Source organism: Coffea eugenioides, chromosome 9, assembly GCF_003713205.1.
Source record: "Coffea eugenioides isolate CCC68of chromosome 9, Ceug_1.0, whole genome shotgun sequence".
In the NCBI taxonomy this organism is placed as follows: Eukaryota; Viridiplantae; Streptophyta; class Magnoliopsida; order Gentianales; family Rubiaceae; genus Coffea; species Coffea eugenioides.
In genome coordinates, this window is record NC_040043.1 from 14,313,131 (window position 1) to 14,339,728 (window position 26,598).

Genomic DNA, 26,598 nt, shown 5'->3' on the forward strand with positions numbered 1-26,598 from the left:
ATGTATCCAAGTTGGAATCTTGTAGACCCAATCTAAATTTCAACTTACTTCTACGGAGGAGCCAACCAATTTCATGTATGAAGTCCGGAGCTTGATTCCTGGCTTCTAAATTTTGGTTGTCTTTCCAATGGTTCCCACGATCATTGAGTTGATCTTTCATATGTTGTTGGATCATACCATTCCCAAAAGCAACATCCCTCATCCTACAATTTACATTCCAAGACTAAATCCTCTTGTTATAACATCTCCTCTTGTTATGGGTTTAGGAGAGTGCCTAGCATTCTTCGTCTTCTTTTTCGGCTTCTTCGATTTGTGATTGAAGATTTAGGGCTTCCAATTGAGTAAATTAAGGGGAGAACAGGGTCACATAGTTGTTGGATAAAATTGCCCTTGCATTTTGCCACGTGTACTACTAATTTTACAGATTAAAAGCAATTATAGATCAAATGGTCACGGGTTTATTGATTAAATTATTTAGTGGCCAATTACTGACGAAAAATAATTTGATGGCCAAAACATGATCTGACGAATAGTTTAGTGGCTGCTGATATTTTTTGTCCTTTTTTTTTTCTCTTAAAGTAGAGTCCTCAATGAGTAATAGAGTTTCTACCACAAAGAAGTGTGCCCAAACATAGAGCCTAGGTTTCCTAGATTGGTGAATTTTTGTGCTCTTGTTTGATGTCTGAAAAATGTTTATCAAGTGTGACATCCCATATTTTTCTGCTTCAATATATTCGGTTCATAGGTTTTAGATCTAGTAAGCTTTAGGCCAAGTTTCATGTTTGAGGGGGAAAAAGGAACGTCTAGTGTTAATTCCTCTTAGATGCACATTTTAGCAAGTAAAACTGCATTAGTATGCATGACTAAAGAAGTGGCTAATTTTCATTTAAACAACTAAACAATCATCTTATCGAAAACTGGTAACAAAAGTAATTTAACAATTGATTAGCTAATCATTATGCATAAGCATTAAAAAAGGACGAGAAATTAAGTGATGATAATAAGGATATAAATGTAGACAACAAAAAAAAGTTTAGGAAGAAAAAACTCAAACTAATTAGATTCAATTAATTCCTAAAACTTATAAGCAGTCGAAAGAAAACATTAAGAATTTGCAGGGTGTTTAAACTCTCTTTTGAGATTGATAGCAACTAAAGCCTTGGAAGATATTGTGAGTGGGTTGCAAAATTCCAGTTTTTCCCAATCAATGAAGCTGATCAAGGGACTACTATGTAAGGAGGGTGAGTGACTTTTACATTCACTTGATGCATAATCGAGTGAATTAATTAGGAAATTGTCTTTTACCCTATCAGGGACTATCAAAATTATTTAGATTATAATGTTAACATATTCTTCTAATGGCATGAAATTTATCAAATATAAAATACAAAACAGAAAGAGGTAGAGAATATAAGAAATTTAACACAAATGAAATGTTTGAATATGCAATCTCTTCTCTCAGACGTACATAGCAACTGGGCTGCACCACCAATCTCATAGCAGAAAGAGGTAGAGAAGCAATGATCATGAATGACCTATCTTGCACTTGGAGCGGTGTCTATCTCAAGGCCATCATCCTGCGGAAAATCTGCAGCCCTTGATGCTATCTCTTCAGATAGCTCTATTGCCAAACACTGCTTTAGTTCAACAAGTAACTCCATGCCACTCATCCTCTGACTAGCCATTGCCATTGTACACGTCATGGCGGCCTCCAAAAACTTCCAGGCCGAGTTTATGTGGAACTTTCCTTTCAGTTTTGGATCCATAATTTCATGAATGTCTCCCCTTTCTACCCTTTTGTTCACCCATTCAACAATGTGAATATTGACATCATCGGTGCCCTTTATGATGGCTGGTTTTCCAGTGTTCAGTTCCAATAAAACGATGCCGAGGCTGTAAACATCACTTTTCTCATTGAACTTGAAGGTGTAGTTATATCTGAAAGCCAATTTAGATGTCATTAAAGGACACCAATGCACATAATCTATAGTTTTACTATGAAGGATACGAAATCTTGAAAAAAAAAATTCTTAGATAGTTTGGTAGGGATGGAACCCGGATTTTGGTTTAGAGAAGGGGCGAACAGTCAAACACAGTACAAACTAATATTCATCATAAAATCTAGATTATAAACTTGAATAAGAATATATAGTTTTACTGAATATTTTTTTACAACTTAGGACGAAAATATTTTGAGAATGGAAAACACAATTTATGAGCCTCTAAAAAATATTATAATATGCTTACATCTTTTTTCATATTGTTTAAAAAATTTCTTAAATTCTAAATGTTCAACTATCGTACTTAATTTTTTTGAAACTTTTATGCATAGATATATTATAATGTGGTAAGGCTCATTAAATGCTGCAATAAATATGCAACAAATATTCTTTGGCATTGAAATCGAAAACTGCATCTTTGTCTTTAATTAAATACAAAAGAAGTAGAATTAGAACTTTTTCTTGTAAATGAATATTTAGTTTGTAGCAAAGTTCACCAAGCATAATTTATAGAAGACTCGTACATTGTGTCCACATGCTCAAAATATTTTCATCCTAAGTTGTAAACAACTATTCCAGTTGTATACTTAACGCTGTATATATCAATTAGGAAAAGGATTGCAATGATTTGAGAAACCTTTATAGAATGGCAGCTTAGGAAAATAGAAAAATTTAACTTCATATTGAATACATACTCTGGATCTAGGTAACCAGCTGTTCCAGCCACTGCTGTTGTTACATGAGTGTCACTTTCACTTGAAAAAATTCGAGATAAGCCAAAATCAGCAAGCTTAGCCTGCAATTTTTGGTTCAATAGTATATTGGCACTTTTCAAGTCTCTATGGATATTGGAGGATTGCATCCATTGTGTAAATACTCCAAACCTGAGATGAAACTTTGTGGTCATTACCATGTATTGACTTCATTATCACTTAATAATTCCCTGAAATCCCAAAAGAGAAAAGAATGGACTGAGTTGAAAATCACCTTGTGCAGCATCTAATGCAATATGAACTCTCTCTTTCCAGCTTAAAGGGTTAAGATTTTTCCCTGTGCTCAAAGAAAGTCATTCAAATAAGAATCAATAAGTGAAGAAACTTACCAGCCACATTCCTCTATGTATAATCTTCACACACAAGATCAAAAATAGTGAATAGTAAAGAGTTTAAACCAATTGTGCTCTTAAATTATAGGGATTGACAGTTGGCACCCTAAATTATTGCTTGTGATACTTTAGTACCTAAACATCTTTTTCTTTCACACGTACACTTGAATGATATACTTTGGATTGAAATTGAGTACTTGATTAATACCTTAACCCAAAAAATCTTTAAATAACAACTAGCACATGCCTCATGTTGTGGATGGACATCACACAATTGTTAATACATCAATAAATTCAAGCATACAAATGGAATTACTCCTTATCAAAAAGAATGTGAAAGAAGAGTTTACCAATAAAAAGCAACGTAAAATCACAACATTTCTAAATGATAGACACAAATATAGAACCCCTAAAATTAAGGCCAGTTATCTTTTAATTTATGACTGTTGCTTACGTCGTATTGTTGCTTAGTACAACTTATAGTCCATGATGTAGCCAGTGCTTTTAAATTTGGACTTGGAAGTGAAGCAAAAGAACTTCTAGTTTGTAGTTCAATCGGTATGACCAATTCAATCCTAGTTCAAAGGTTTAGTAATTTTTTAATTTGTTTTAGTATAAAAAATAGTGAATAGTAAAGAGTTTAAACCAATTGTGCTCTTAAATTATAGGGATTGACAGTTGGCACCCTAAATTATTGCTTGTGATACTTTAGTACCTAAACATCTTTTTCTTTCACACGTACACTTGAATGATATACTTTGGATTGAAATTGAGTACTTGATTAATACCTTAACCCAAAAAATCTTTAAATAACAACTAGCACATGCCTCATGTTGTGGATGGACATCACACAATTGTTAATATATCAATAGATTCAAGCATACAAATGGAATTACTCCTTATCAAAAAGAATGTGAAAGAAGAGTTTACCAATAAAAAGCAACGTAAAATCACAACATTTCTAAATGATAGACACAAATATAGAACCCCTAAAATTAAGGCCAGTTATCTTTTAATTTATGACTGTTGCTTACGTCGTATTGTTGCTTAGTACAACTTATAGTCCATGATGTAGCCAGTGCTTTTAAATTTGGACTTGGAAGTGAAGCAAAAGAACTTCTAGTTTGTAGTTCAATCGGTATGACCAATTCAATCCTAGTTCAAAGGTTTAGTAATTTTTTAATTTGTTTTAGTATTAAAACTTTTGAATTAAGCCGAAATATTTATTTTAAAAATAAAAAAAAATTAGTGCAATCTGGTTGAACCTAACGAGTTTGACCAGTACAATCGAAGTCTTTGGATTAATCATTGAACCAGATCGAAGACATGGCCGGTTCACGATTCGATTGGTCAAAACAAACGGTTCGGTTAGGTTTTCAGACATTAGATGCAGCAATTTTTCCAAAATATTCTATGTATTTTTTTCTAAGAAATATTCTAGTAATTTTGACCCCAAGTAGTCTTTTCCATTGGTAAAAGCAGTGAATTAAAATTTAAATTGCACCACCCAATTCAATTGGTTGAAAGGGGAGCTAGTGAGCTGTTTGATCCAAACTTTCTTTAAAAAAAAATGAAGATAGCATTTCACTGGGTTTAACCAGGGAAAATCGAACAAAAGTCAAACTAATCGGTTTTTATTAGTTTTTTTTTTTTTTGTTTACCAGTACATTTTCTTTTTTTTTTTACCACTTTAAGTTTTTCTTATTTCTCCTCACTCGAATTTCATAATCAAAACTTTTATAGTATTTGTTTTTATCTTTTAGATGATATGGACAACTATAAACGCTCTTATAAAATTTTTCTAATTTCTGAAAGGTCCATTGGTTTTGAAGTAAGCATGAACATAACCAAAATTTCTCTACCTTATCTTTGCAAAGACTTCAAATAGTTTTTTCCTCCATGGAGCAAGATCTTGGTTTCAAGCCAAGGTCTGCCTCTCTTTGCCTTTTTTTTTTTTTTATATTCAATAAAGTCTCTTTCAAAGTATCTTAGTGAGAGTTTTCTTTCTCCTAATGTTTTCTAGTGTGAGTTTTGCTCTCTCATAGGGTTTCCTAATGAGAGTTTTCTTCTTTCCTAAAATATTATGGAGTTTTGTTAGTTTTTTGTTATTTCTTTAACAGATCTAAGAGTTTTTCACACCTATATGTCAAATATGGGATTCCTTCATTTCATCTGATCTCAACATCGACTTTGAATTTGAACCAGTTAAACAACAGTTTTGATGGTCTTAACTTGCATAGAGCTTCATTGGGCTGCTCATGATTTATTTGATCGGTTGGAGTTTCACAATGTAATCTTTGTTATTTTCTAAAAATTTATTAAATTTAATGATTTTTTAGATTAACCGTATTTGTGACATGTTTGTTGTATTTTTTTTGCATTCGTTTAGATTTCATGGAATAAAAAGTTATATTTTATATAAAAAAAAAAAAAAGTAGGAAGCATGTACATAGAGGTTAAAATACCTGATAAATGTTGTCTTAAATTTCCGTTCGCCATATACTCACAGATTAGAGCCATAGCGCGCTCTTCCTTCAGCGCAATATCCGACAAATGATACCAAGTTTGTGTGATGAATCTTGATCAAGATTTCCACCTTCCTCAATGATATAACAAAGTCCGTTAGAAAAATGAGTAGTAGCAATTCTGACTTTGATTTATATGTCCTCTAGTACAATCTTCCTCTGAACGGGCTAACCTAAGGAATATAAATCACAAGCACGAGAAATTTCCAAAAATCCAAAATCTAATTATGTACTAATAATTTTGCCTCATAGAAAATGTTTGCAAAACCAGTATAATTGTGGACATATCTTTTAGATTACTTTTTCTAAACGTATTTTTTGAAAACTACATTTCCGTAATACTTTTTAAATGTGATGCATGTAAAATAAAAATATAATTAAAACATGTATTTAATTTGGGAATCTTAGAAAAATTTTCACAAAACTTCTAGAATACCTATTTCACAACCGATGATTATTTACCATTCGATATAGGTAAGGGATAATTTGAAAAACCTTCCTTGAGGATTCTGACAATTTCATTGCCCTCTTTTGAGGTTTTAAAAATATCACTTACCTCTCATATCAGCAATTTGAGACCCAATGCTTATATCATTAATAGTGAAATGACTCTGCTATCCTTACAATTTAAGATGTTTTACACATCTTTGAGGAGCGAAACAATTAAAAAATTTGCTAATTAAATTAACCATAATTTGAAATTAAAAAAACAACTAATTTGCTATATAAAAAGAGAACCAATATAGGGGGGCTTTTTTTAATTAATTTACTTGACAAATAAAATGAATCATATTTGATGTGCATAATAAATAAAAGGATTCAAACATGAAAAAGAATTAAGCCGTTTACAAACTATTAACCATAATTTGATTAAAAATAATTAAGCCATTTAAAAACAAAATTACCCATAATTTTATTATGTTTAAAATTAATTTGGCATTAGAAAAGGGGTCAAATGCTAGACTAGCTTTTTTTATGTTCTTAAAGATCATAAAAAATTGGATGTGAGGAGAATTTGGTTTTCCATTGTCTCTTCTTAATACCATGATGATAACAAGAATCTTAAGGTAAGTCAAAAATTTTGATACAAAATTTGTTACTTTTGATTGCAAATGATGAAATTTTTTCGTTAATCATGTGTAACGGCCTTATAAATGAAACAATAACTTAGATTGAATAATTAAATTAACTATTATTATAGGTGAGGAGCACTTTGAAATCAAATGATCTTCTCACACCTAAAATCATTTTTTTTGTTGCTTTTTTTTAATTTGGTAAATTTTTACAAGGAAATAGGTTTCAAGCGAGGTTGGTGATAGAAAACTTTTCCCTTCGCGTGTAGGGGCACTTTCTCTCTCTAAAAAAGAGAGCAACTCTTCCTTTTGTGGGAGCTTCCAAAAGTTCCGACAGTCCCAAAAGATTCAATCTTTGTATCTTTCAGACAAGGTTTTAGCGTTAAATACATTGTTCTAAGTGCATTTCGGTCGGATCCCTTTCATTGTAATTGGAGCTGAAGAAGTCTTTACTAAGAGCAGAATTCCTAGAATCGCTGTTTGAGATCATGGAGACCCTTTCAAGCTGTACTACTATGAGGTAACAGATCTACCGGCTAAGACGAAGTTCCAAGGGAGTGGTTTTGTTTCCGACAGGTAAACTCACTGCCATTCTCATTTCCTATCTTGTCTGGTATAGTAGGTGCATTAGTGTTAGGTGCATATTGCTCTGTTTCTTTGTTGCCTACCATTCTAACATTTACCTAGAGAAAAGCATATTTTTTTCTTTTCCCTTAGTGGGTTCATCGGGTTTCCTTTGAGGTCAGTGTGGGTGTGAGACTTATACTGGCAGTACCTCATTTAAGCCTAATGGCTGAAGACATTGTGGATATTCTGCAAAGTTTTAATCTCTCGAACAAGGAGCTGCAAGTCACAGAGATGGGGAGCGAGGAGCTAACTTTAGGTATCAAGGAGTGTTAAAGCAGTTTGTTAGGGAAAATAATGGGGGAGAAGATAGCTAATTACACGGGTGTGAAGAACTTTGTCACAGCAGCATGGGGGTATCCAAGGGATTTGACTGTGGCTGAGTTGGGTCCAAATTTGTTCCAATTTATTGTACCAAAAGAAGAAGATAGGGATAGAATAGCTCAGGGAGGCCCGTGGATATTGGATAACCAATTACTGGTTCTGAACAAATGGTATGAGGGGATTGAAGATGATGAAAAGGCCTTTAATTTAGCACCACTTTGGGTGCAAGTCTGGAATCTTCCAGTTCACTATATCTCAAAGGAGGTGGGGAAGAAAATAGGTTCTGTTTTCCACCTGGTAAGAGACGTCATTATACCACAAACTGGGGGAAAGGAAGGAAGGCACCTCAAGCTAGCTACAGTAGTGGATATTACTCAACCTCTGCTGCGAGGGACAACCATCAAAGTGGCAGGGGTAGCAAAATGGGTTCAGTTTAAATACAAGAGATGTCCGGACTTTTGCTATAGGTGTGGCAGAATAGGGCACAGTGAGAGATCTTGTGGAATGGGTGTGAGTGGGAGGGAAGGTAAAAGGGATAATCAATAGGGGAATTGGATGAGGGCAGGGCATGCAAATGGGATGATGTCTGCTCAGAAAAAACATACAGGGGTGGTTTTTAACCCCCAAAGGAGCCACTGGAGTTATCAGAATGGGGAATGGATAGAGAAAGAATGTCCAGGGACACAAGTACATGATGGTTCCAGAGGAGCGGAAGAGGAGTGTGAGAGAGAGACAGTCCCAGAATTGGGAGGAAGCCAGCGGGATGAACAACCAACTGATCAGAGGGAGGTAGTGGAGGCAACAACCTCCAATTCAGTATCTGTTTCAAACATGGAGGGTGTTGAGGAAACTGAAGTTCTAATACCCAATTCTGGTGGGGATATAACCCACGCAGGGGAAGTAAAGGGTGGTAACGAACAGGGTGGGAGGACTTCTATGATGGTAGATAGCGGTCTTGAGCATATACTGAGGGAGCAAGGGGTTCAGCAATTTCAACAACCAGCTTTGGAGGTGGCAAATAATGGCCTGTTACTTACACAGGTTGATCAGGTGAGCATGGCTACAAAGCAAAAGGGAATTAGGAAGCAGCTTCGAAGGGTTCAAAAGCCTTTAAGATCACCTAGCAATAGAAGACAGGATCTAAAAGGAATTAGTATCAACCTGGGGAATATTAAATACCAAGGCAAGAGGAAAAGTACAGAAGTGGATGTGGATATGGATAACGTTGAGGAGGAAGGACATGAGATGAAACGAAATAAACTAGGGGCTGAGGGGGAAGGGTCCATCCCTTATAGGACCCCAGGATCCAAATGAGAGTTCAGGTGTGGAATTGTCAAGGAGTGGGGAGCCCCTTGACAATTCCCCAGCTGAGAGAGGTTAATAACCTCTTCTCCCCAAGTATGGTGTTTTTAAGTGAGACCAAGAATAGAACAAAATACATGGAAAAAGTGAAAAACATTTTAAGATTTGATGAAATGGTCGTGGTGGAGGCAATGAATAAGGCAGGAGGATTGGCTCTTCTTTGGAAAGATGAGGTGAATATTATAGAGGTTTTGAGGACTGTTTTTACCATAGAAGCGCATGTGGAGGACCCGGAAGTGAACACTGATTGGTGGTTTGTAGGCATCTATGCAAGTTGTGATGATCAGTTCAGAAAACAACAGTGGGAAGTTATAGAAAGGAGGAAGAGATTGTGGGGAGAAAAATGGATGATAGCAGGAGACTTTAATGATATTGTATCTAATGAAGAAAAATGGGGAGGAAATAGTCGACAGGAAAGCAGCTTTCAAGACTTCAAGCAATTCATTAATGGGAATCAGTTGATGGATATTGGGTTTGTTGGACATCCTTGGACTTGGTGTAACAATTGGGATCAAGAAGGAGAAATCAAACAGAGACTGGATAGAGGTTTTTGTAGCTACTCCTGGTCAAAGGTGTATGAGAAAATTCAGTGTACTCATATTGACTCATATGCGTCTGATCACAGCATTCTTTTGTTCGATACTAAGATGAATCTTGGTAAGAGGAAGAAGAGATTCTACTTTGATAAGAGGTGGCTTAAAAGAGAGGATATAGGGGAGGTAATCAAGTCGGCTTGGGAGCAGGAAATGGATGGATCTAGGATGTTTCAAGTGGTTAAGAAGCTCAAAAACTGCCGAGTAGCTCTACTACAATGGAGGAATAACTTCCAAGCAAATGCAAGAGTGAAAACTGAGCAGATAAAAAACCAGTTGAGTGATCTGAAGTCTTCTCTAGGTAGCACCAGCAAGGATTGTAAGGATTCTCTAAAAAAACAGTTAAAGGAAGCCTACAAAGAGGAAGAGTTGTACTGGCTTCAAAAATCGCGGATACAATGGCTTAGGGAGGGTGACAAGAACACGAAATTTTTCCATGCCTCGGTACAAGGTAGGAGAAAGAGAAATAGACTGAACAAACTTCAGCGAGAGGATGGTACTTGGACTGAGAGTGAGCATGCAGTGAGCAAGGAGATTGCAGAATACTATAGGAATCTGTTCAACAGTAATGACGTCGGGGACTTAACTGAGGTACTGGATGGTATACCCCATACTATCACTGATGAACTCAATGGAAATCTGATGAAACCAGTTTTGGAAGAAGAAATAAAAGCTGAAATTTTCTCTATGAACCCAGATAAATCTCCTGGGGTTGATGGTATGTCACCACTTTTTTTCCAAAAATTCTGGACTACCATCAAGAAAGAAGTGGTAAATGCAATCCAAACCTTTTTTCATACAGGCCACCTCTTGAAAAGTGTTAACCATACGGTGATTACTCTCATCCCCAAAGTGCTTAATCACACATCTTTGAATCAGTTAAGACCAATTAGTCTTTGCACTACCATTTATAAAGTCATTGCTAAAATTCTTGCAAATAGGCTCAAAGGTGTTTTACATTGCTGCATTTGCAAAAACCAATCTGTATTCATCCCCGGTAGGCAAATTATAGATAACATCTTAGTCTCTCATGAGTATTTGCATTATCTAAATAACAAGAGACAAGGTAAGGATGGGTTTATGGCAGTGAAGTTGGACATGTCCAAAGCCTACGACCGTGTGGAATGGAGTTTTCTTGAGGCCATTATGCAAAAGATGGGGTTTCAGTACAGATGGATAAACTGGATTATGGAGTGTGTAAGAACTGTATCTTACTCCTTCAATATTAATGGGGAGGTGAAAGAGTATGTGATACCCACAAGAGGTATTAGACAAGGGGATCCCCTATCCCCTTATCTGTTTCTCCTTTGTTCTGAAGGATTTTCCAACCTCATTCGGCAGGCTGCACAAACCAGAAAAATTTCTGGGATGAAGATAAGTAGACAGGGTCCTAGTATAACACACCTCTTCTTTGCAGACGACTCTTTGATCTTTTGCAAAGCAAATAAGGATCAGGCTACGGAATTAATGAGGGTGCTGCAGGTGTATGCCAAAGGGTCTGGACAACTGATAAATCTGGATAAGTCTTCTATACAATTCAGTAAGAATGTGAGGCTAAATCTGAAGCATGAGATTTGTCAAGTTATGGGGAATATGCAAAGTGTTACTCAAGGCAAGTATCTCGGATTACCAATGGTGGTATCAAGATCAAAGCAGCAGATTTTTGGCTTTGTCAAATCAAATATACAACAGAGAATGAGCAAGTGGAAAAACAGGTTCTTAAGTACAGCAGGTAAGGAAATTATGCTTAAGTCAGTAGCCTTAGCCATGCCGACGTATACCATGTCCTGTTTTAGGCTCCCATCCAGATTATGTAAGGAACTCAGCTCACTAATGTCAAACTACTGGTGGGGAGAGGCCAATGGAAAGAATAAGGTACACTGGTGCTCTTGGAGGAAGCTCACTCGGAGTAAGAACATGGGAGGATTAGGCTTTAAAGATTTGATGGCATTTAATGCAGCACTTCTAGGCAAGCAGGTTTGGAGACTGATAACGCAACCTATTCTCCTAGTCAGCCAAGTTTTGAAGGCTAAATATTTCCCAAGGACTTCCATATTTAGGTGCAAAGTCCCCAATACTGCATCTTGGATATGGAGGAGCCTTATGGGAGCTAGAGAATTGGTGGAACAAGGAACAAGAAGAAGGATTGGCAATGGAAACAACACCAATATCTGGGATGATTGCTGGATCCCGGGTAATATAAATGGGAAAGTCACGACCAGAAGACATATGGACAATGGACTTCAAAAAGTTCATGAGCTGATCTGCCAAAAGTCATGGAATACGAATCTGGTTTTCAAAAATTTCAATCGACAAGATGCTGAAAGGATTTTGGCCATACCAATAAGCTTATCAGGGAAGGAAGATAGTCATTTCTGGATATACGGGACAGATGGAAACTATACCGTTAATTCAGGGTATAAGCTACAGGTGCGGCAAGAAGGAAGTAAGCACAGCAGAAACCAGGTGGAGGGATCTACTAGTTGGGAGGATCAAACACAAAAGCTATGGAAGGAAGTGTGGAAATTGAAAGTGAAGCATAAACAGAAAATCTTCCTATGGAAATGTCTCAATGATGCGCTTCCAGTGAGAGATCTTATACATGGCAGAATCAAAGTTGGAGACCCCATTTGCAATAGATGTGGAGAAGATAGGGAAACATTAGAGCATACCCTTTTGAACTGCAGGGAGGCAAAACTGATATGGAAGCTAGCCCCTATCCAATGGGAAGGAATGATGGAGCAACAAGGGAATTTCCGCAACTGGTGGACATCAATCTCAGAAGCCAGGAATAGACCAGAAGGTGGGCAACATATTTCGTTGTCTGTCCATATTCTATGGCAGATATGGAAAGCTAGGAATGAGGAGGAATTTAATGGAAAAAAAAAAACAGCCTTGGAAGACAATTCAGAAGGCGCATCAGGAATGGTTAGAAATGGTGGAATTAGATACTAAGGAATCTAGGATGAGCACAGACGAAACAATAGCTCTACAGCAACACAGTTCGCAGTCAGCTTCAGAATATGGGATACTGGAAGTACGGATTGGGGTAACATCAGATATATCCAACCACGCCTTTGGCATTGGAATCAGCCTGAATCAAGGAGATCAAGGACCACACCGAGGATGGGCGCTACGAGCAAGAAGTTCAGGATCAATTCTGGTGGATGAAGCAATTGCACTGAAGCTGGCAATGTGTAAGACAGCCACAACGCAAGCCAGGGAAGTGCAATTCCAAGTGCAAAACCCACAAATCCTTAACAATATTCGCACAAACAGAGTAAGTGAGATTAGATTAGCGACTGTTGTGGATGACATTCTTCAATTAAGCCAATTGTTTCATATGTGCTCCTTTTGCCTAGTTAGAAAAGATAAGACTCATTTAAGCTACAAGCTTAGCATTCATGCCTTGGGCATGATTTTTGATGAGGAACATTGGTTTCCTTAGTGGTAAATATGCCGCTTGTAAAGTTCAATCGAGCCCTTGCTCGCACTTGTATATCATTTGTCAAGCAATACAATCAATTATCGTTTCGAAAAAAAAAAAAGCGAGGTTGGTGATATTTTTGAAATCTTGAGGGATAGCAATGAAATTGTTTGAAACCTGGTAGAGGCTCCTGAAATTATCCCTATAGGTAAAATGGGTAGATAGTGCCAAATTGTCTTGATTACCTCTGATTGAAACTGCTTTTGTCCACGGGTTGCTGATGAAGAAGACAGCATTTTTACGGCAAAATTGCTGCCATCTTCCAAGCATCCAAGATAAACTATTCCAGAACCTCCCCTTCCAATAACTATCCGAAAGGTGTTGGTAATTTCAATTATCTCAGAGCACTTGAACATTGTACTTTTGGTCTTCAATAGTTGCTCTTTCTTTAGTTCAACGATAGTACCGCCCTCTCCTTGTTCTTTCTTTAGTTCATCACAAGTACCTAATGGGGGCAAATTTTAGACGTCATCAAAATGTTTTCTTTTCCAACTCCACCAAATGGCAAAGATTTTGGATTTTTTTTTTTTATACATTGTCAAAGTAAGAATTCACGCTAGTGGATTTAAATATATATTGCATTTTTTCTGTACAAATTTAAAATTCACTTTTTGAACATGTGGCATGTATCTATACATGTTAGTGTAAAAAAATTTGTACACTAACAATGTATAAAAGATTAATTTAAAGTTTTATAAAAACCATAATATTTAATAGTATATTAGCCTGTGCCTTAGCACGGTATTTTTTTTTTTGGTTAATTGTGAAGTTGTGCAACTATGAATAATTTAAGAAAAAATATTAATGGTATTCTTATGTATTCATTAATATCACTTTTAGATAATTAATTTATTCTAAGTGTTCAAATATCATACAAACTATTTAGAACTAATACACATGCTTTTACTATAATGTAAGAATACTCGTCAAAACACTGTAGCAAATTCCAAAACATGAATAGATTTTCTATTGAAATAGTAACTAGATTTTTACAATGATGATAAACCTTGAAGTATGCATTAGTATTTAATTAAGGGATAATTTTAGAAACCTCCCCTGAGGTTTCTAATAATTTCACTTGGCTCCTCTAAGGTTTCAAAAATTACATGTACCTCCCTTGTCCATTTAAAATGACAATACTAACCTTAATATTTTTAATAAAACTCTCTTGTTGCCATGTTTATGCAATACTAACCTTAATACTGAGGATTTTATATTTTTTTACCATTTTCCCTCTTATTCATTTCTCTTATATTTCATTAGAAGTATAGAAGAATTATCAATGTTGTCCCCAATATCTATTCAAATTATGTTAAACTAGTAATATTTTTTTGATGACTTTTAACATTCTCCAATTTTTTTGGTAGCAAAATCAAGGGTAAGTCAACAATGATTAAAAACAAATGGCCCAAAATCACTACCAAATTATGATAGTTCCACCATTAAACTGGTCCATAAATTTTCATTTAAAAAATATCCATAAACTTTAAAAGAAACAAAAAAGCACTCTCTATCTTAAAAAGAATTTATATTCCCAGTAAAACACTATGAAATATACCCTATTATAGCAAAAGATTTATTGTTATAGTTGATTATTAAATAACAAATATTAGCATGAAAACTTGATACTCTTTTTGTTTAGAAGAACAAATTGAACTTTGCAAGATAAGGGCATTTTAGAGTATTCATTAAACTTTTTACTCTATTTTAAAGTTTGGTTACCAAAGTGTGAAATCAAAGGAGGTAAGTGTAATTTTTAAAACACCAAGGGGACTAAGTGAAATAGCAAGAAACCTCAAGGGAGGTTTCTGAAATTATCCCTTTAATAAATACAAGATATGCAATAATTCATTTTCTCATGAATGAATATTAATTAGTTTCCAACATGAATGAATATTTAGGTTCTAGCAGTATATGTAACAATTTAAATTACAATAAACAAAGTTACTTCATGTGTATAAAAAAATTGCAAATTATTAAAATCTTTCTATTATTCTCTTACAGCAAACCCCCCCCCCTCCCCGGTCCTTTTTTTGTAAACATCCGTTGAAGTTACTTTTTTGGCTGTAGGTTAGGCACAAATTCCTGCTTTGCAATAAATCAAGAAGGTGTTCTAATGAACTTTTTTGGCCTAAGGGTGCTCTAACTCAAAATTTAGTACATTAGGACTTATTGCAGCGACCCAAAAAAAGATTGATACGTTTTCAACAATTGGACCAGAGGGTAAAAAGGCCTCTTTTGTCTTTCCAAACACAATAATTGATAAAATAACCATCCCATTTCAATTTCATACCCCTACAACCAAATTCCTCATAGACTCATGGGCATTTCTTGTACTACATCAGTGTTCCGATGTTTAAGTTAACAAAGATCTCGAATCACTCCTGTCATTGCAATTGGCTATGTTTTGAACCCTCGAATTTTATAAAATTGTATGTCAAACAAAAATATTATGCTTTTGAAAGGAGTAGTAGTGCAATTTTGAAAAGTTGAGATATCAAGGAGTACCCTTCGTTGAGGCGGCTTTTATTCTGTGCTTGAAAATCGCTACCCCGATTACTATGCCAAGAAGACATGATATGGTCGGTAAAACGATGCTAACGATCAGTCTCTGCTTATGAGACTTCTTCTTCTTGCAAGGGCCTGATAAACAAAGATCCGGGTTTCCATCCAAACTTGCACAAAAGGAACAAAAAAAAAAAATTTTTTAACTGAAAAGAAAAAGAACAAAAATTACATTTTAACCAAAAAACAAATGAGCAAAAATTACATACATGTAATTTTTGTCTCTTTCTGGCATTATCTGGGTATACAATTCCAATTTCCTCCCACTTGAATTTAATTAGATCGATCTATTGGCAAATCTGACTCATTGATACAATCTAAAAACATTATGGGATGCTATGTCTCAAATAAAAGTGAAATATAGTGTTTGTTTATCGGAAAAGTGTGAAGAAATGAATGAAAGTTAGTTATTTTTTTCTTCATAGCAGGAATATTGAAACTTTTTCTTGCATTTTCCTGCACTTTGTGTCCTACAAAATTTGCAGGGCTTTCAGGAAAATAACTCACGAAAGTTTTAATAACTGCTATTAACTGTCATTAACTTCTTATATTCTCTCAATATTTTTCTTCGTAACCAAACTTATATAGGAAACTCATTTTCACTTTTCTTTATCTCACTTTCCCATATAACTTTCCTTCTATTCAACCAATGTGTAGTTAAATAAGTCATCCTCTGGAATAGAACAAAAAGAAAAAGGGTCTAGAATTTAAAATACCTGACTGCCAATGCCCCGTTGTTCATTTTATCAAGAAGAAGTGCAGGAACTGAGCCTTCCAGCTTGTTTCCAGATAAGTTACTGCAAGATAAGAGAAAAACACACCTTAACAACTTCTGTTTCTTCCTTTCCTGTCCCCCATCCTTCTCTACAGAAGAAATTGAAATTTATTCTTTTACACAGAGTAACCTAAAATATATTTTTGAACCATAAAGTTTAAATAATGACAATTTAAAACATAAAGCTTCTTTTTCTTCTTTTTTTAATTTTTTTATTTATTTATGCTAATAATATATTATATATTTTTCTTTTGCATAGTCTTAAAGTTGGTATAATATATGTATATTATTTCATTATTAATAATTAATTGAATTTCTAATGATAATTAAAAACTTAATTAAATATCCCTTCAAAATATAAAGACTATATACTTTTTTGTAAACTAAGTTGATCTTTTTTTGGCATTTTAATAGATTATCAATTGAGTTTGAAATTAAGTTGCCATTTTATACACATTATATGAACAACTACATGATTATTAAGGTGCATAGATATTAAAATAAATGCTTTAAAACTACAATATTGGAATGTTAAATTTTAATTGGTAGGAAAGACAACAAAAAATAAAAGATTTTTTTAAAGAATTTAAAAAATTACTTCACATTGGTACTTACCTTAAGAAAACTATATTTCATCTTTTGTTGTCTATCCTTCCAATTAAAATTTAACGTTCTAATATTGTAGTTTTAAAGAATTTATATTTATATATTGTGATAATCATTTAATGTTTAATATAATATATATGAGATGCCTACTTTATTTTAAATTCAACTGATAACCTATTAAATGGCCTAAAAAAAGATCAGCACATTCCTTATATTTGAAAGGGATATTTAATTAAGTTTGTAATTATCATTAGAAATAAAAATAATAAAACTCATTATCAATTAATTATTAATACTGAGAAATAATAATATATATATTATACCAAATTTAAGACTAACTATGCAAAAGAAAAGAAACATATGATATATTATTAGCATGAATAAATGAAATAAAAATAAAAATAAAAAGAAGAAAAAGAAGTTTAATTACAACTCATGCTAAAACTCTTAATATCACTATTTAAAATTTAGGAAAATATGATGATTCAAAGTCAAAATATTTGAGACCAAAAGTGCAAAGTCAAAGTTGTTGATTAATAACAATTTGATGATGACCGTTAGTCGTTATTCTATTTCTGATAATTGTCCTAAATCTAACTAAAATCACAAATTTTGGGGATCAGATTTATTTTGAACTAAACATTCGGGCCAAACATTAGGGATCAAAACTACAATTTTTTCTCGAGGCAAATCGTGTAGGAACTTACATTGTTCTTAAGGAAGGCATGTAGGCCAAAAAATCTGGAATTGTTCCTGTCAAGTCATTGTGAGACATGTCCCTGAATAATGATTGTCGATATGAGATAGAAGTACGATATACCTAATTTTTCTTCTGTAGTCTAATTCAGATGCATAAAATGTCCAACTCTAGAATGCAAATATAAGAAGTTTTCTTCCTGCAGCCAACTGGGAACCCTTGTTTAACATAGGAAATAGGTATAACTTACATGATTATTTGCAAAAGAATTCATTGCATAAACGAAACAATTATTTGTATTTGTGACTCCAAATCTCCAATAGTAGTTGTACTAGTACCATTTCTAGTAGTTAGCTTATAATCAGGTTAACTCCAATCTAGACCTTTTAACTTTTTTTTTTCCTGACTGGAATCTTCTTTTGCACTTCCGAAATAATTGTCTTGATGGAACAAGAACTTTCTCCAATACTTTAAAAAAATAAAAATTTCTCCAATATACTCTTTCTAGCAGTTCACAATTTACTTACAACGGTATGAAATTTGACGAAAAGAGAAAATGCCCACAATTATTGTTTCAGAAAAGTGGCAAAAGCAATTGGCCATTTTTATTTTAAAAAAATAAATAAATGTATGAAATATGACATATGGCAGTAGATATACTTACAAGCTTTGTAGTGAATCAAGTTTAGACAATGAGAATGTGATTTCATCGGCTAACCCACTGAAGGATAGGTTCCTGCTTTAATTCAGTTCCGTCAACATGGTTAAATAGCAGAAAAGGACGCAGTCATCTTCACATTCAATTACAAAAAATGAAGTTTGTTGTAGAAACAGAAGCTGACATTGAAATGATTCTGTATAAACCCTGATCATTGGTGCTGCAGTCTAGTCCATCCCACCTAAGTTCCTCGGGTACACATGGATCTCCTTGCCAATTTTTCTTTACACCATACGTTGACCTAATGCTGATCATGGCGTCAACTAGAGTTTGTCGGGGAAAAAAAAAGTTAGAGGGAAAAAAATTTTACAGCTCCTATAGAAGGATTCATCGTATGTACACATCATGCAAAAAAAAAAGAAAAAGAAAGAAAGAAGATAGCGTATAAAAGGTCACAACGCCGATGAATCTGTATCTTGATTTTATATAAAATTACACAAAATTATACACGATAAATCGCTATGAGAAAGGGACAATCCTGAAATCAACCAAGAACAAAATTAATGTATATAATTCAGGGCTGTAAAGCATTTAATAGAAACCCTACGAAAATTCTTCATTTTAATGATTACATTTTCATATTTTCAATTGTTTTTTTGGTTAAGTATAATTGAACGAACTGTTGTAATTAGCAAAGATCTCCCAATAATTTGTATCATTGAGTATGAAGTATCAAATAAAAAATACGGCTTTAGATTGAAGCGTACCGTCACTTTGATTTGTGGGCAAGATAGGGAATTTCTTGCGGATATAGAACTCTACGGCATTGAGAATTGGAGGAAGTGTAGAATCATTTGTCATATTGATTGAGAACAGTAGGGTATCAGCACCACCCCGAGAGTATGTGCTGTAGATGGTATCTGGACCACTGTCTGGAACAACAGGGTCGGACCAGATTTTATTGTTCACATATATGGCAAACTTCCTGATTTGAGTCGATGGGAGATCTTCCACCTCGAGGAAATGCATGTACAAGTAGAATTGTTGGTTGCGATCAACATTTTGAGACAGCACCAACGAACTTCCATGCGCAGGCGTGACTGCAGTGCTCATGACGATTGGTGAAGGTTTATAGGCGTTGTCAAGATATTCTTCAGTAATGTAAGAAGTTGTGTTAATTGGTTCCCAATCAGGCCGGTAGTCAGGGACTTCCCATATACGATCATAGAAATCATCCCGGTACCTGAAAGAAATTTTAGGAATTCATGCACAACAAAAGTATAACATCTTACTACTAAATTCATAAGACTTAATTAACAAAATTTAGAAACTAAGATTGTAACTCGAAAAAGTTCGTGAAAGAATTAGTTGTCCAAATTATTCAAATGTCAAACCTAAATGCCACAAAAATTTTGAGTATCAAACTCGAGTCAAGAATAATTAAGGAAAGCTTCAACAAAAAAAATGTAAAATTAGAAAACAAGAAGGAAAGTTACCAATTTTAACTAAGTTTGAAGAAACCAATTTTTCAGATGTTTTCCTGATCTTCTCAGGTCAAATCCAGTTTTTAACTAAGTTTGACCAGCTCATTGAGAAGGCTTTGACGGGGCAATTGACTGTTCATGGTTCAATCAATTGAATCAGCCAATTCTATCTGAAATTCAAAACACTGTTTAACAACTAAACTAGGCGCCTCTTGTAGTAAATACTAGGAATCTATTTTTTCACGTTAATGGGAAAGTTATCTTGTTTTGCTCATGTCTTGTTATTGGGAAAAAAAATGAGGGGGATTTAGGAGTGATTTGAGGGGTCTGGGTTTCAACTTAAAGTTAACTTCGTATGTAATTGAACCTTGTGCAATAGCCTTAAAATCCCGAATTCGAAAAAAGAAAATTGAAGAGGTATCCAGGATTAAAAGATAATGAGAAAGATTCGACTATTTTTTGCCCTTGAATAAACAGGCACCTGAGCTTAGTGTGGTTTTGAACACTGAAGATTCCAAACGACAGAAAAAAATAATAATAGACAAGCAGTCCTGAAAATGAAGAATTGGAAAACCAAATTAATTCCGTCTAAAATGCAAAGAACAATATTCAAATAATTAATAATATTCTTACTCATATATAGACCTTATTTACCTCTGGAATTTGTTGCTAATCGTTGAACTTGCGCCTTCATCTAACCTTCTGTAGAGGATTAGCGAATCATTATACATAGTATCATAGATGGTGTTCCTCAACTCTCTTATCTCAAGTGCTGAAATAATAGGTGTTCCGGAGCCAACATTGACAAGACAGACGTGTATATAATCTGTAGGAGGATTATGTATGACTTCTTTGATCAGAATCTGAGATGCATTGTCCAGTTTTACTTCATCCCACTCATTTGCATTAAGATAGAGTTTGAAAAGTGGTGGTTGACTTTTCAAATCATAATTTCCATACATGAAGAATGCTCTAATCAAGTACTTGTTGCCTCCGCCATTTGCTGTTGGTTTTAGCGTGTAGCAACTGCTGTTTCCTTCAGGAAAACTTCTAACAGTTGACAGCAGCTTTTGATAATTTTGAGTTTGAGACAAGAATAAATCAGATATTTTCATGTTTACTCCGCTTTCAACATATTGCGCATCTGATGTATAACTAATTCCAGTTTCGCTGTCAGTATAATCGTTACCATTTTCTATGCCACAGTCGATACTGATGAAACCTGCAGACAAAAATCAATCAAGTCATCGACAAATCTGTGCATTTGGACTTATCTATTCAACCGAAATTAGAAACAATGAGTGTGTTTGGATAGGAGATTTGTTGAAATACCGTAACATTTTTGTGATATGATATATGTGAAATCAAAAGGTGGTTAGAGAATATGTTTATGAACAATCAAATACTTTTTTACAAGTTGAAACACATCGAAACAAACCCTTAATGGCTTTGTCCCCAAGCCCTCAGAAAATGAATGTTGCAATCATTCTTTGCTACTCATAATTCGGGTTTAATTAAATCTCTAAATATAAGTACCACACTCCCTCTTTCCCTTGCGCCCTCGTCCCTTTATGATATGGCCACATGAAAGATCTATGCAATCTGGTAGGGGTGATTTGATGGTTTTTTTTTTTAGAGGTGACAAGGAAGGGTGGAAAATAGGAGGGGTGAGGGGATGGAATGCGAGGGTGGCCAGAGGTGGAGAAAAGAAGCGGGGGGAGAGAAAGAGTGGAGATCGGAGGGCAGGGTAGAGGTGAGAAGAGGATGGCGCTAATCATCAGTTTTAAAATCATTCCCAAAAACACTTGAAAACATTTTTAAAGCACCATATCAAATGGTTTTATAAAACACATATCTAGAGTTAAAGTTCTATAAAAAATATTCTCAAAAACACCCATCCAAACGAGCTCTTGAATATATCTGTCTGTGCCTGTGTGTGTACCGTCGGTGTAGTTCTCCGGACTTACAGTGCAAGACCAAAATTAACGTACAAAGGCCTAAAATTCTTGACAGAAGTATCTCAGCGGAAACGAAATGGCATATAGTGGAATCACTAAATAGACGTACAATAAATTATTTAGATGTCGCTAAGAATAGTGCCTGACAATGCTTGGAGATGAAGGATAGCTGCTAAGAATATATATATATATATGTATATATATATCAAAGGACTTACTGGATCTGCCTGGTATAAGTTCCCTTCGTGACCATTCATGGAAATCAGCGGCCTTTTGCCTTCTCCTGCAGCATGGACTTGCATACGAGAAAAACATATTACCCAAGAAAGTAAGAAAATCCACACCATTGCTGAAGCCAAAATGGCGACGTTTTGTGAACTCGTGAACATGCCGAACCTGTAGCCAATTGTGTTATAGTTGTAAGTTCCCATTATATTATGCTCTGGTAAGGGGGAAAAAAAAAGAAAATCTAAATATGTGTTGTAAAACCTAACCCTCGACTTGTTCTACTCCTATGTTACGGTCAATACAGGGTTGTTTTTCTATAAACGTAAATCAAACGTTTTCCATCATGTGTTTTGGTTTGCATCAAATATCTGGACCGCAATTTCTTGTCTTATTTAAACCTGGAATTTGGAAACATTTCAGGAGAAGCAATTCCGCAAGAGTTTCTGAATACAACCTTTGAGTACTACTACCAAAATATTCTTCCTCTAATCGTTGAATAGCTTTTTGTATACGAATTTGAGTCTGTCATGACCAGTTTTTAAGTTTGAACAAGCTGAGGCAGAAAAGGAGATCCCTTGACCATGTTCATGTCTTAGAATTTTAACTTTCCTGCATAAACTAGAAGAAAATTTTGTCCAGCTTAAGCTTGTTCATCATTTATCTGAGAGGAAATTCGCAGGTTAAACTAATACGTTAAAGCAAATGGAAAACTGTTTTTGTTTGGAAGGATCATTTATGAAAACCTTTTAATTACGTCCTTTAATAATTTCTTATCTTACATACATACACTCTTCCAATAATGTGGCTATACTAAACGTTTTTAAAAATTCCCTAAAAAAAAAACCATTTCAAACAGAACGATTCTTTCATTCAATTAATTTAATACCCGAATACATCTTGGCAATAAATTGTAAATATATCGTTCAAATTGAGATTCAGCAATTTGATTTTTTTTGGGACAAAGTCATGACTATAGCTTTTTTTTATACCTTCTACTCCTGTCCACACCCTTCCCACCCCTAATTGCTAGACTTAAGACTGAACCTAATAGCGAGAAGAAAGTATAATTTCTCAGAAGTTATAAATTCTAGAAAACCTTAGTTAGTCAACAACTTACAACTCTAGTAAAACTTAATTTAGTAAAGGTGCAATCAATCCCAAACAAAATTTTCATGTATTAAGCTGCAGCATATATCCAAACGTTTTTTTCTTTCGACAGCTAGATTTAATGAAATAGTTAAAAATAGACCGCAATTATTAATAAATTCTGATAAATTAAAGTGAAAAAAAAACTCATTTAAATCTTATTTGGAAATATTTTATGCCAGCATATGTTTAATTTCATATTGTTTTGCTGTTTCGGACCTCAGGTCCAGAGTATACCGATCGTCCGTTGACTTGTTGACTTGTTCTGGAGTCAACTCGAGAGACCCAAGAAGATTAAAAATTTCTTGCGCGGTCGGGTCTACGGTAGGTCCATTTACAACTTTTGCTGGGCCCCGGCTGAGAAAATCCAGGCCCATCCAGCTAAAAGCATGGGGCCCACTGGTTCCTGATTGAATGGAGACTCTGCGGTCTAAGATACACCATCGTCTACGGAACCCTGATAGAAAAGTCGCCGGAGCCACTGCTTCCATAGAAAATCCATGGACAATTGGAAAGAGAAGAATGAAATTTCTTTACAATTACGATATCATAAAATTACAAACGGCAGATACTGATAGTTTTGCTTGAAACGAAGCAGCAATTACCGGATACAACAAAGGATGTTGACATTGCCGTTCTAAATAATGATCATAGTTTTTTTTTTTTAATAAAGTAAGAGGTCTCGAATTTTTCATTTTTCATTTCTACTTTCTCCTTTGTAATATTCAACATATTCTTTCCCAACTAAATGATGATCACGGTATGACTATTATCATATAAAAAAAATAAAAGTGATCATATTTTGTTTGCAGATATTGGAAAAAAGCAGCAAATATTAGCAAATTAGAAGTTTCGACAATCGATTAACATGAACGTTCAATATTATGTATGGATTAATCAAAAGGAAATTATCACAAAAAAGGTGTCTCTAGACATGGGGAGTTAAACCCAGAAAATCGACTTAAATGGCAAAACCTCCAATTTTCAGGTCAAGTGATTAGTGGTATCCTGTGAGGTGATTTGTTATCCAAAATTTCCCATTACAATACAACCAAGCACAACATCTTAGAAGCTATGGTCGAAGCACAACATTCTGCAGTGGTCGAAGCTATGATTAGAGCAGGTGGCATGGCTATGTTTTGGTCTAAGGGCACTAACATCTTAGAAGTGAACACTACTGCTTTCACGATAGAGGCTAAAATTGAAGACAGTGACAGTAACAGTATCTGGTGGTTTGTTGGCTTATATGCTAGCTGTGATCAGATGATTAGGAGGGAACAATGGAGGGTGATCAATAGAAGGAAAAGGCTTTGGGGAGACAGGTTTCTAATAGCTGGGGACTTCAATGACATCCTGTCTAATGAAGAAAAGTGGGGAGGTGCAGTAAGAGAGGAGAGCAGCTTTAGGAATTTCAAAGAATTCATCGACCAGAACAATCTAGTCGATATTGGCTACGATGGTCAACCTTGGACGTGGAGTAACCATTGGAATGATGAAGGAGAAATTAGGCAAAGGCTTGATAGGGGCCTTTGTAGTGTGGGTTGGTTCCAAGTTTTTGAGAAGGCAGGATGCCAGCACTTGACCACTTTGGCTTCTGATCACTCCATGCTGATGATAGACACCATACCTGCAACTGACAGGCACAAGAAAATGTTTTATTTTGACAAGAGGTGGCTACAAAGGGATGGGGTGCAACAAGTGATTGAGAATGCATGGAAAATAGAGGAGCAAGGCTCTAGGATGTTCAAAGTTACAAAAAAGATCAGAAATTGCAGAATTGAACTCTTGAAATGGAGGAATTCTTTCCAAGCCAACTCAAGGAGCAAAATTCATGATCTGAAGAAAGAGCTGGAGGAAGCCAGGATTTCGGAGTCTGCTAACAGGAGGCAAAATCTGAATGACATCAAAGATAAGCTGAGCACTGCATATAAGGAGGAAGAGCACTTTTGGAGACAAAAATCGAGAATTAGTTGGCTTAGGGAGGGGGATAAAAATACCAAGTTTTTTCACACCTATGTCAAGGGTAGAAGAGTGAACAATAGAATCAGAAACTTGCAGCGAAATGATAGTTCTTGGACTAGTAACGAGGATGAGGTTGTGAAGGAAATTTCTGATTACTTTAAGGATCTTTTTAGTAGTGGTGGGAGAGGTGACATGTCTGAAATTCTAAATGGAATTCCTAACTCCATAACTCAGGACATGAATAATAATCTGACTAAGGTAGTTGAGGAAAAAGAAATTCATGATGCTCTTTTTTCCATGAATTTCGAAAAATCTCCAGGACAAGATGGGATGACTCCTCTATTTTTCCAGAGATTTTGGAGCATCATCAAAAAAGACATTATCCCAGCGATCCAAGGTTTCTTCACTTCAGGCTTCATGCTTAAATCCATCAACCATACAGTTATATCCCTTATCCCCAAAATCCAGAATCCTATTAGTTTAAAGCATTTCAGGCCTATCAGTCTTTGTAGTGTGCTTTACAAAATCATTTCAAAAATCTTGGCTAATAGACTAAAGGTAGTCCTGCACAAGTGCATTAGCAAGACTCAATCAGCCTTTATCCCAGGAAGACAAATCCTAGATAATGTAATGATTGCTCATGAATACATGCATTACCTGAAAAACAAAAGACAAGGGAAAGATGGATACATGGCTGTTAAGCTTGACATGGCAAAAGCTTATGATAGGGTGGAGTGGCATTTTTTGCTGGCAATGATGAGCAAAATGGGTTTCTGTACCAAATGGATTGAATGGATAACTGGTTGCCTAACAACAGTCAATTATTCCTTCAATTGTAATGGAGAAGTGAAAGGTTTTGTCTCACCAGGGAGAGGTATTCGTCAAGGAGATCCATTGTCACCATACCTGTTCTTAATATGTTCTGAGGGATTCTCCAATCTGTTAAGGCAAGCTGAAGAAAGCAAGAGGATCACGGGCTTGAAAATCAGCAGGCAAGGTCCTCAACTTACCCATCTTTTCTTTGCTGATGATTCGCTCATCTTTTGTAAAGCAAATAAGGAAGAGGCGGCTGAAATAATGAAAGTCCTTAAAGTCTATGAAGCAGCCTCAGGACAGCTGATCAACTTTGACAAATCTGCAGTTTTCTTTAGTAAAAATCTGGAAGATGTACAAAGAGGAGTGATCTGCCAAGCCTTGGGAGGGATTGACGGGTATTTTACATACGTGCAAGCTAAAAAATACCGAATTACACCCGTTCACTGCAAGTATACAGATCAACTAGTAGTTTAGGGTATATATCGGGTCGATCCCACAGGGAAGAGTGAACAATTACCGGTATTACTAAAGTTTCTTTATTATTTAGACTATCAATTAATGATAAGAAATTTAACCTACTGCACTTATACAAGAAATTAACAAATAAAAG

At 35.0% G+C, this 26,598-nt stretch overlaps 1 pseudogene; it reads right to left on the bottom strand.

The window, feature by feature from the left end:
• Positions 1-1,481: 1,481 nt before the first annotated feature.
• Positions 1,482-22,267, bottom strand: LOC113782269 (annotated as a pseudogene).
• Between the last annotated feature and the right edge of the window lie 4,331 nt (positions 22,268-26,598).